Genomic DNA, 11,565 nt, shown 5'->3' on the forward strand with positions numbered 1-11,565 from the left:
ATCGTCAACATCCTCGTCACCAAGGGAAGCCCAGGACACATGCCGCCCCATGTCTAAGTCAGCCAGGGACGCGTCGACGGGTGCTGTCGGGGATGAGTCGATGATGAGCGCTGCTGGAGATGATGGTGGTAGGACGGAGGCCGCACAGGCTGTAGCGGGAGCAGAGGGCTCTGTCGAAGCCGAAGATGTCGTCGCCTCCTCCCCGAGGAGCGTACGGGCCATCCTTCGCCCTTGGACGGCTGGTTCGGCACGGCGGGAGGCGAGGGCGGCCGCGGAGAGTTGACGCGGGAGCTGGAGCGGGAGGCGGCGGACAGCCGACGCTCAACACGGCAAGAGTGGCCGCCGCCATCGCGACCGACGCGGATGCAGGCCGAGGTCGTGGGTCGGGGCGGCGAGAGGCGAGGGCGGTCGCGGGAACTGAAGCAGCCGACGGCGAGGAGCCGGTGCTCGACACGGCCGGAGTGGCCGCCGCCGTCGCGGCCGACGTAGGCGCGGGTCGAGGTCGTGGATGAGCACCCATGGCGTCACCCCGCGGGGAGAAGCACGTAGGCTGCAAGAGGGCGTCGAGAGGATGCCGGATCTGGATCGGGCAGTTGCAGGGGAGGCCGGAGAAGGGAGATCAGGGCGGCGGTGCCGCCGGCACAGGCGGGCTCGCGAGAGCCATGTCCGCTCTGCAGTTCTATCTTGATGCGCATTTCTTCTGTAATTTATGTAGTACATTGGATGTTATTTAATTTCTTCCTTTCTACAGGCCATTGGCGAGCGTTAGTTTAATTGTTACAACTGCAACTAATATGGTCAATGGTTGATGCGTACCTTTTGTCCACACACAATGCAAGTAGGAAATATTTATAGGTTTAAAGACAGTAGCATTTGATTTACATCATTTCCTTCATATATAATGCATTTAAATTTATCTTTGAATTCCTGCTGCAATGCACTGGAAAATCACTAGTTTATCACAATATGTAAGCATGCCACCTCATCAACAATTATGAATTGGATAAGACCCGCCTCAACATTCAATCATAAATGGGAAAAGCCCCACCAAAACATTCAACTATGCATGGGGAAATATTTTTTATTTAATTATTCTACTTACATTCAATAAATATAGTTACAACTATATATAATCAAATGTGATAAGTCACATGTATTTTTAATTTGGATTTTTTTTAGGGGAAAGACAGTAGGAGAGGATCCTACTGTTGTTGTATATATTTCTACCTTTTTGTAAAGGTTACATGTGAGTTACAGTAATGTTACAAGATTGTTCTACCATACCCCCACCCAAGGGAGGGAGGGGGGCGTGGAGGAATAGAAAGTGGTTCCTGTCTACAAGGTACAAGGAGGGAGTTAGGCTAGTGAGTTACAAAAAGCAGTTACAAATGACCTCTGCGCCTCCTTTACCCTGTGTTGGAGGAGGCCAAAATCTCCTTTGAAACGTGTCAACCAGGAACCAGTACTAGGGTTGATCCCTCTGAAGTGTTTGTTATTGCGTTCTTTCCACAAACTCCACGCTCCTGTAAGAAAAATTTCCATGAAGAGAGGTCTATGCTCAGACTCATCGGTTTGTGTGATCAGATCAAGTCTAGAGTCAAACTCCAGCCAAGCAATGTCAATCTTCTCCCAACAAGCCTTACTGAAGGCGCAGGCAAAGATCATGTGGTCCACGGTTTCTTCAATATGTTGTCCACAAAGAAGGCAGTCGAAGACTTCACCAATGTTGTAATAATGACGTTTCAGCATGTTCCTCGTGTTCAGACGATCAAGAAGAAGCAGCCAGCCGAAAACTTTGATTTTCATGGTGCTTTTCGATCGCCACAGCAGCCTGGAGGTTGGGTGCTTTGGGGCAAGTCTGAAACAGAACTTGTAGTAATCAGCAGCTTTGAACTCTGTTTGCCCCCAGGTATAGTGCCATACGTCAGTGGTAGTCGTGGATGGGTGCATGTGGGTGGACAAGGACTGCATGTCCCGAACTTCCAACAAGGCTTCGGGAGAAAGTGGCAGGTGGAAAAGTTCATGCAATGACGTGCTGTCCAAGAAATCCTTGACGGATGCATCTTCATGCAAGGCAAAGGAAAAGGCCCGAGGGTGCGACACGTCTAAGGTGTTGCCTAGCCAGAGAACTTTCCATATGAGAGCAGTTGTCCCGTCAACCACCTGGACACAAGAGACCCCGCGATATTGAGGTGTGAGTTTAAGCACGTCGCGCCACCAAAACGAGCCCACTAATTCCGAGGCATGCGGGATTTTGTCTGTGTAGTAGGTGTCCCAGAGAAGATGCACCCATGGGACATCTTTCTTGTTATAGAACTTGTGCAAGAATTTCATTAGTAGAGCTTCGTTCTGTAGTTTCAGATTAATCACACCCAAGCCTCCATTTCTTTTTGGTTTGCAGACCATGCTCCAAGTGGCCAGTGAGTTACATTTGTCCCCGTGTTCGGTCTTCTTATTCCAGAGGCAGCGGCGACGGATCCTATCCAACATCTCAAGTATTTGAGGGTGTAGTTTCAGCGTGCATATGGCATAGATAAGTAAGGATGTTACGGTCGCATTAAGCCAGGAAAGCTTCCCCCCGTATGACATCATGGAGATCGTGGCAGTGAGGCGTCGTTCGGCACTACAAACAAGAGGCATGGGGTCTTGTACCGTAGGTTTCTGAGGTACCCATGGGGAGCCCGAGATATGTAAAAGGCATGGTGCCAACCGAACAGCCAAAGATGTTAGCTACTTAGCAGTTGAGGCATCATCAAGATTTATAGGGATAAGAGTGGACTTTTTAATTCGGGTTATCATGTTATCCGCCAAAATTTTAATCAACCAATTACCGCAGCAATTCGCGAAGAATCCTCTAGTTACACTTGGTTTTTAATCAAGGTTTTCCCTTTTTTTTATTCTATTCCATTTTTTAAACAATTAGATTCCATGAACTTTTTTTCAGACTCGTGAACATTTCCAAATTCATGATTTTTTAACTCATAAAAGAATTTTAAATCCTTGATTTTTTTGAATCCCTAAACTTTTTCAAATTTGCGAAATTTTAAATATTTATGACATTTGAAAAAAATTAAACTTTTTCGAATTCATGAACATTTTTCAGATGGGTGAACATTACCCATGAACGTTTTTCAAATTCAAGAATTTTTTTATTCTTTGAACATTATCCATTTAAAAAGCCAGCACTAGATTTTATTCTTGAACAACAGAGCAGCACTAGAAAAAAAAAGGGTGTGATAAGAAAGCTAACTAAGGGCGATCGAACAACTCTACTTTATGGGGCCAGCCAATGCGTGCTTTAAGCGCTGAAGATGAGAGCATCTCCAGCCACGCCCTCAGGAAAGCCTTCCCAGGCGATTTTCTCGCGCTGGCGTCGAAAAAACGGCCCAGTCGCGCCCCCAGGAGCCCAATTTTCGCCGGCCTGGGCCGAAAATAGCGCCAGCGGACCCAGGCCGAACCCGGCGCGCTGGGGGCGCCCGGGAGCGCCGGGGCGAGCTGTTTTGGCCCGAAAAAGCCGCGGGCCAGCCGCGTCAGCGACACGGCGCCTCGTCTCCCCCCAATGGCCTCGGTTCCCGCGGGGAATCAATGGTAAGGCTGCCGCCGGTCAGCCTTGTCATTGATTCCTCACGGGCGACGCGTCACGGGACGGCGCGCCGACACCTCCCCTCCCTCGCACGCGTTCACACGGGCGCGGCCCGACTATATAGTCGGTGGCCTCACTCGCTTGTGCCCACACCAGCCCCGCCCCTCGCCACCGCCCAGCCCCTCCCTCTACCTCTCCCGAGCGCCGCCGCCCAGCCCCTCCCTCTCCCTCTCTCCCTCTCCCGAGCCCATCGCCATGGCAGAGCGCTTCCCCGGAGACGAGGCGGCAGCCAACGGCTTCGACCGCCGTTCGCTGCGCGAACAGGAGTTCTGGCTCCTGTTCCAGGCGAACATCCCGGCGCCGCCGGACATGCACGCCGGGCCGACGGGGTGGAGACTCAGCGACGGGGGAGTGTCCATTCCCCCGTTGCCTGACGCCGTGGCCAAGCCTAAATACTTCGCCGAGGAGGTCGAGGTCGTACGCGCCTCCCTCACCGACGCCCAGTTCTCCCTCCTCCAGTACGCTGCCGACAACCACGCGGCTTGGGCGGCGTACTTCGAGCGCCGCCAGCAGCAGCTGTTGGCGTCCACCAACGACACGCCGGTGGTCTGCGGCCAGAAGAACAGCGAGGGGCGCCACCTGTGGTGGGGCGTCCCCGGCAGCACACTCGAGGGCATGCCGACGTACCTCGGAGGGCGGCAATGACCCGCCGTTGGCGTACCCGGCGAGGGTGGCCGCCCCGGCGCACCACCGACGCGTCGGGCCCCCCGACGCACCACCGATGCGCCGGGCCATGGGCGCCAAGGAGGTTCGGGTCCTCCTCCTCTTCTTCCTCCTTGCGATCTTCCTCGCACTCCTCCGGTACTCTGGCCCTGCTCGGCGTGAAGGTCGAGCCCGCGGCGGAGACGCCGCTCGGCCGGCGCACTCGCAGCGCCGACATCGTCATCAACGAGGGCGGCCGGCGCGCCTCCTCGTCGGCTCCTCCTCCGCGCTTCGTCAATCCAAAGACGGAGCTGGGGCTCACGCCGGTGAAGACGGAGCCAGGGCTCGCGCCGGTGAAGAAGGAGCCGGCCGCGCCGGTGAAGACGGAGCTCGACGACAATGCGGGACTAGAATGGGCGCGCAGGGACTCCATAGCGATGGAGAAGGAGCGCCTGGAGAAGGCAAAGGAGTGCCGGTGCGCCGCCCTGCGCCGCTTCGCGGAGCGCAGACGCGGCCGCGACGAAGGCGGAGTCGTCGTCATCTGCGACAGCGACAACGACGACGCGCCGCCGCCACCAGCCCACGTTGGCGACGCCGGTCAGGGGTCCACCGGGGACGGCCGCGTCAAGGAGGAGAAGTCCGACGACGGCGACGACGATGGCAGCGACGACGGCGACTACTCGGCGTTCAGCCATTTTCTTTTTTAGATTAGTTATCTATTTTGCTATGTAATGAAAATCCGCGAACAAGTCTGATATATGCCCAAGTTTGCCGAAATTTATCGTGTTTACCCGAACTTCGCCGAACTGTGCCGAAATTTGCTATACAAATTTTATTTTTAAACGCGCGTGGGGGCGGCCCTGGGGCCGGCGGCTGGGGACCAACTCGCCCCCAGGCCCAAATTTTGCGCCGGCTCACCCCCATGCGGCGATTTTAGGCGCCCCCTGAGGGGCCAACGGCCGAAGATGCTCTGAGCTTTCATCTTTCTGCTCTTCCTTGATGCTAAAAAAATCTTTCTGCTTTTCCTTGAGTGTGCTCGGCCTGAGGTAAACGGCCAAGTATATAGAAATAAATGTATAAACTCAGACTCTCAAAACCTATTGTCTTTTTTATAACTTTTATTTTTTTAATCGAGAAAATTATTTTCCTGCCGACTATAATTTTGCAACAGATCTGAACCATCTAATCTTCGTCCGATCCCGATCTCGCGGCCCTAATTTCGCTGGTATTAAAATCGCAACTGATTGAATCTCGCGGCTTCAATTTCAGTCTAATCCGGATCTCGCGGCGCTAATTTCCTGGCATTAAAATTGCAGGCTTCAATTTCACTCGCATTAAATCATGATTGATTACGACCTGCCGGCACTAATTTTGTTGCATTAAAATCGCAACATTGTCACCAAAAAGAGAGCTGCTGGTAGGATTCGTTCCTTTGACCTGGGAGGATGCATGTTTTAAGATTGGGCGACGCTAGGCGCCGGCGCACCGGCCCAACAGTTGGACCGGTCCAGCCCTGGCCGCCCGATGCAGCGATTAGACCGTCAGATCTGTCCCTCGCTTTTTCCTCCTCCTGAGTCAATTTTCCAAAAGAAAAATTGCAACGACCCGAGCGCCGCCGACACAACGCCATATCGTCGCGAGAAAATAGCCGAGCTTGAAGCACCACCGCGACGTTCCTCGTCGCCGGTGGGCGCCGTCCGCGCTTGCCCCAGATCCGCGCTCGCCATGGATGCAGCTCTGCCGCCCGCGCTCATCAGAGAGCTGCGCTCATCATGGATGCAGCTCCGCCGCCCGGCGCTTGCCATGGATGCAGCTTCATCGCCCACGCTCGCCATGGATGGATCCCGCCCTCGCCGCCCGCGCACACCATGGATGCAGCAAAAATGGAGACAATCCGCCTCGTTGGTGATTGTCTGGTTCCAGCAAATAGAATTGCCCGTTGTAGCATTTTTCATTGTTTGTCGTAGCAAAATGGAGACACGGTTGCAGCAAAAAAGAAACGTCACCGTTTGCGCTGGTTGTAGCTTGCCGTTGCAGGTAGGAATATTTGCATAAATGAACAGATGTAACAAAACCCATTGCCGGACGTAGCAAATACCTACGACGGGTGCAACAAAAAAGTCATTGTTGCCGTCACGGGTCGCAACTCGGCCGTGCTGGATGCAGCAAAACATTATGCCGGTAGTATCAAAAAGTGATGCTAGTTGTAGCAAAACCACGACGCCGGCTATATGTTGTAGCAAAACGTGACCCTAGTTGTAGCAAAATGATATGCCGGTTGTAGCAAAATCTATGCCAGTTGAAGCATGTAGCAAAACTGCTACGTTTTGTCATCTTCTTCCACCTCCAGCCGTCGCTGGTTGAAGCTTTTTCAAACTACAGTTGAAGCTTTCGTATGAACGATTGTAGCTTTTTTTTGTGCGTGGTATCCGGTTGAAGCTTAATATACCGCGGGTTGAAACTTTTGAATCAAACGGTTGTAGCTTTTTCCGTTGCTGGTTGTAGCACGTGCCAATGGCTGTAGTAGCACGGGCAGGAAGTTGGGGACCTAGGAGTGCGCCATGAGGACGAGGGGGTAGGTGGCGCATGACCATGGCGTGGAGGGACGCTGTGAGGAAGAAGAATAAAGGCTGGCCATGGCCAGGAGGATGTGCAGGCGGAGGCGTGCGAGCTCGAAGAAAAAAATATACGAGAAAAGGGGATAAGAGCGAGCGGCCTGAAAGAGAAGAAGGGATAACGCAAGAGGATTAGTCAACTCGGGTCCACCACGCCACGTGGTTGCTCGCGAATGGGTCGTGCGTGCGCGCGTGGATTGGACCGGCCGAAGCTTCCGCGGGTCCGCCGGTGTGAAACGTTTACCTTTAAGATTCCACTAAGTAACCATCTGGACCGACTCCATGTTTTGATTAGGTATGGGCTAGGTTATTTTTGTACTTATGTAATGATCAAGGAAAATTTCTACTTTCTCCGAGCCATGCCATTTACAAGTGGGGATTTTTATGAGGTATTTTTTTCACTCATGGTGGAGATTTCTATGAGGTAATTTTACACCCACAAAAAAATCAATGGTAATTTTTAACCAGGGAAAAGTTTTTGAAACACACCCGGTAACTTTTCACCCTGGGATGAAAATTATTTGAAAACATATCTTGACAATTTCTATAAAATATTATGATAATATACGCATAATAGAGCTGATAGCTCACATACAAATATCATGATAACCTTTTGAAAAGGAAAAAAGTTGTTAAAAACATATCGTGATAACTTGTGTGTATGTAGCATGCATGGTAATATATAAATAACAGAGCTGATAACTCACATACAAACACCTTGATAATTTTTAACAAAAAAAAACTTGTTGGACAACATACCACGATAGCTTGTGTGTAAGTAGCATGATAATACATACACAAGAGAGCTGATAACTTACATACAAACAACACGATAACATCAACTAATTTCCAAACATTCAGTATGAAACCCCTAAATCCTCCAAAACCCTAAACCCCTCCTTAAAAAACAAAAAAAAAACCCAATGCCTGGCAGCTGCTGACTCGTGGCTGCCTTTTAGTCCCGGTCGATGTTATTAACGAGACTAAAGGTCCTCCTACCTGGGTGCCCCACAACGGCCACGTGAAGCTCCTTTAGTCCCGGTTCATAACACAACCGGGACTAAAAGTGGGGCCCTTAGTGCCGATTGTTTACTCTCGGTTGCAGAACTGCAATCAGGACTAAAGGCCCTTAGGAACCGGGATTAATGCCTTGTTTTATACTAGTGTATACTTATAGATTAATTTCAATCTTTTTTGTATGTTATAGTTTGAGACGCCCTGAGAACACTTATGTACCTCAGTCTTATAATTTTGGCGGCGCGGGGGGGGGGGGGGGGGGGGGGTGAAGTATCCCCCCGATAACTGTTGTAAGAATAGCATGATAAGTATCACACTATCACACACCGCATATCTGATAAGTTATGTGCCTAGGTCCTGATAACTGTGGCCGGGGGGGGGGGGTGATGAATTATCCCCTGGTAACTGTTGTGTGAATAACATGATAACTCACACACCGCATATCTGATAAATTATGTGCCTCGGTCCTGATAACTTTGGCGATGGGGCGGGGGGGTGATGAAGTATTCCCCAGTAACTGATGTGTGATTAGCAAGATAACTCACACACCGCGGATCTAATAACTGATGTGCCTCGATCCTCATAACTTTGGCGAGGGGGCAAAATTGTTGAAAGATACCCTCGATAATTTCGATGTAAATCGCATGGTAATTTAATTGACGTAGTCATAACAAACTACATACAAATACCACGGTTACTTTGACTCGGGACATTTTTATTTTTTATTTTTATGTAATCAGGAGATGATGAGGATTCGTAAGAAACAATCTTAGATCAAGGAAAACAATGTTAAATCAATTCTGAAAACAATGCTTCAGCTTGTACTTGATTTGGGAGGACTTGAGTAGATTGGGAGTGTCCACCGGCCGTCCTCTCCTGGACCAAAATTTTGAAGATTGCCAAGATGCACCATCTCACAACATAGTTACTATCTGTAATAGTAACCAATAAGGTTATTTTGTAGTTATCGGACTAGATGTATTATAGTTACCAACCTGGTTACTATGCAATTATCGGGCTATATGTAATATAGTTATCAACATGGTTAATTTTTGTAGTTAACGGGCTACATGTGGGATAATACACCCTTCAATAACTTATGCATAAATAGCATGATAATTTACACATCATAAACCTGATAACTCATGCACAAACACAGTGATAACTTTGACCCAGTAGAAAAAGTTGAAGACATCCCTTACAGCTTCTGCTAAATAGCATGATAATTTACACACCATAAACCTGATAACTCATATATGCACAAACACGGTGATAACTTTGACCCAGTAGAAAAAGTTGAAGACATCCCCTACAGCTTCTACGTGAATAACATGATAATTTACACACCATAAACCTGATAACTCTTGCACAAACACGGTGATAATTTTGACCCAGGATAAAAATTATCAAGTTGTCAGGTATGTGTTGCACATAATTACCAGGTCTATGGTGCAAAAATTATCATGTTATTACACATAAATTACCGAGGTATGTCAACAACTTTTTTTAGGTTAAAGTTGCCATAATGTACTTTAGAAAAAAAAGTTACCACTACGTTGTATATACTAACAAAGCAGCTGACTATCTAGAAAAACAAAACAAAAGGGAAGAAGAAATCGGTAAAAAAGAAAAGAAAGAAAGTGGTTTCTCATGGTCGCGTCGCGTACATGTATAAATATTATCCAACCTCATTGTAGCTAGAATTTAAGCTAGGTCAGCTGGTTATGAACAACTATGGAGAACTATAGGTAGTTGGTTCAAGTCCCACCTCATATGTCCTTTTTTTTACCACGCCAGAAAAAAAAACGGGAGAAGGGGAGGGGAACGAAGCGGGAGAAGTGGATCGAAGGAGATTGACTCGATCGTGCGGATATGTTCCTTAAAGTCCGACTGGTAGGATGTTAGTCGTGTCTTTTTTAATATATAAAATCCACCTTTTGCATCAACATATTTCCAAATTGTCTTGTTTTAGTGCTGCATAACTGAACAACATCTCAAATCCATACATTCAAAGTTTCAGATTTAACTTTAAACAAAGAATAAATTTGAATCACAACGTTGTGGACATAAAATTTTTTAACATCAAATTACTGGTGGTGTGTCAGCCCATTTAGTACTTTCGGATTGGTTTTGCACCACTCTATCGATTTCCGCATGTACAACTACCTGCCGTACTGCCCACTGGATGCGCTGGCCTAAGCGGTTTCAAGTTGTTTATTTTTATTTCTTAAGGGGAATATCTTGTTATACATATTATATCAAATGAGTTAATTATTTTTGAAATATATCTATATCTATGTATATGTATTAGGAGAATAATAAACACTTGTTTACATAAAATTTCTATCGCATACTTTAAGAATATTCATTGTGTATTAAAATATTGCTAATTTATTTCAAAAATGCACATTACTATTAAATTATGTGTGCATCATGCACATGTGGATAGGCTAGACAGAGATCACCAGATCGACTATCGAGCACCCGTGATAGGAGTGGGCGGCCAGGTCGTGACGCAGCAGCTGAAGCATAGTTTGTTGGCCTTGGCAGGTTTATGTCGGTTGTACTGTATTGTTTTAGTAAATGGAGATAAGCGCTCATGCCTTGGGGATGTAGCCATGTTGATGAATCTCTATAGAATATCTTGGTGTCATGTTCATGCTTGGGTGGTTGTTTGTTCTTGACAAATCGACGTGTACCTCAAATTATTCTAACGAATGCGAAAGGTTCACAAAACATCACCTTTGCTATATAGTGATGGACTATGTTCTACGTACCCCGAGTCTCGGACACGGGTATGTATAGGCAACGGACTTCCGGATTGACTCTGACAGTTGAGAGAATATTATTTCAAGTATATATCATACTGTATATAGTACAGTAATATATACAGCCATATAAAGGCGCGATACCTTTATTTGGTTCGCATAACAGTCAGATCAGAACACCACAGCTTTCAAGAGTATCCATCGACTAGCTGACTGGCTAGCCGACAGTGGTGATGCCTGCGACGCGGCGGTCTTCCCCCTCGACGTAGTAGAAGACGCAGACACGGTCTTCCCCCATTCAGCAGCAACTCGATGTACAGCTCCGGCCTGTCGAGCTTGATCTGCATCATCGCCGGGCCCACACGCACGCCGAGCAGATCCGCCACGATGTGTTTCCAGGATTGCTCATCTTCAGGCACCGGCGCACCGCTGCATCTGCTCAGCACAGCCTATGTATCCGGTACGTCTTGGACTGAATATATAGGCTGGGCCGAGTGGCGGTGCTCTTCACTTCAGCTCAAGGATGGATACATACTAATAAATTGGCTGGCTGGCATACTAGTGATTATCCGCCCATCTGTTGGACTATACGATATATAGTACTCCCTCCATTCGAAAATACTTGTCATTAAAATGGATAAAAAATAATATATCTAAAACTAAAATACGTCTAGATACATTGATGACAAGTATTTCCGGATAGAAGGAGTATGATGCATCAGGCTTTGATGTTACCAGAGTTTCTTGTCTAGTTATTAATCTGCTTATTGAGCTGGCAAAATGGTGCCAGCCTAGTTAACTGATACTCCCTCTGTTCCCAAATATAAGTCTTTCTAGAGATTTCAACAAGTGAATATATACGGAGCAAAATGAATGAATC

This window comes from Triticum urartu, chromosome 6 (assembly GCF_003073215.2).
Source record: "Triticum urartu cultivar G1812 chromosome 6, Tu2.1, whole genome shotgun sequence".
Taxonomy (NCBI): domain Eukaryota; kingdom Viridiplantae; phylum Streptophyta; class Magnoliopsida; order Poales; family Poaceae; genus Triticum; species Triticum urartu.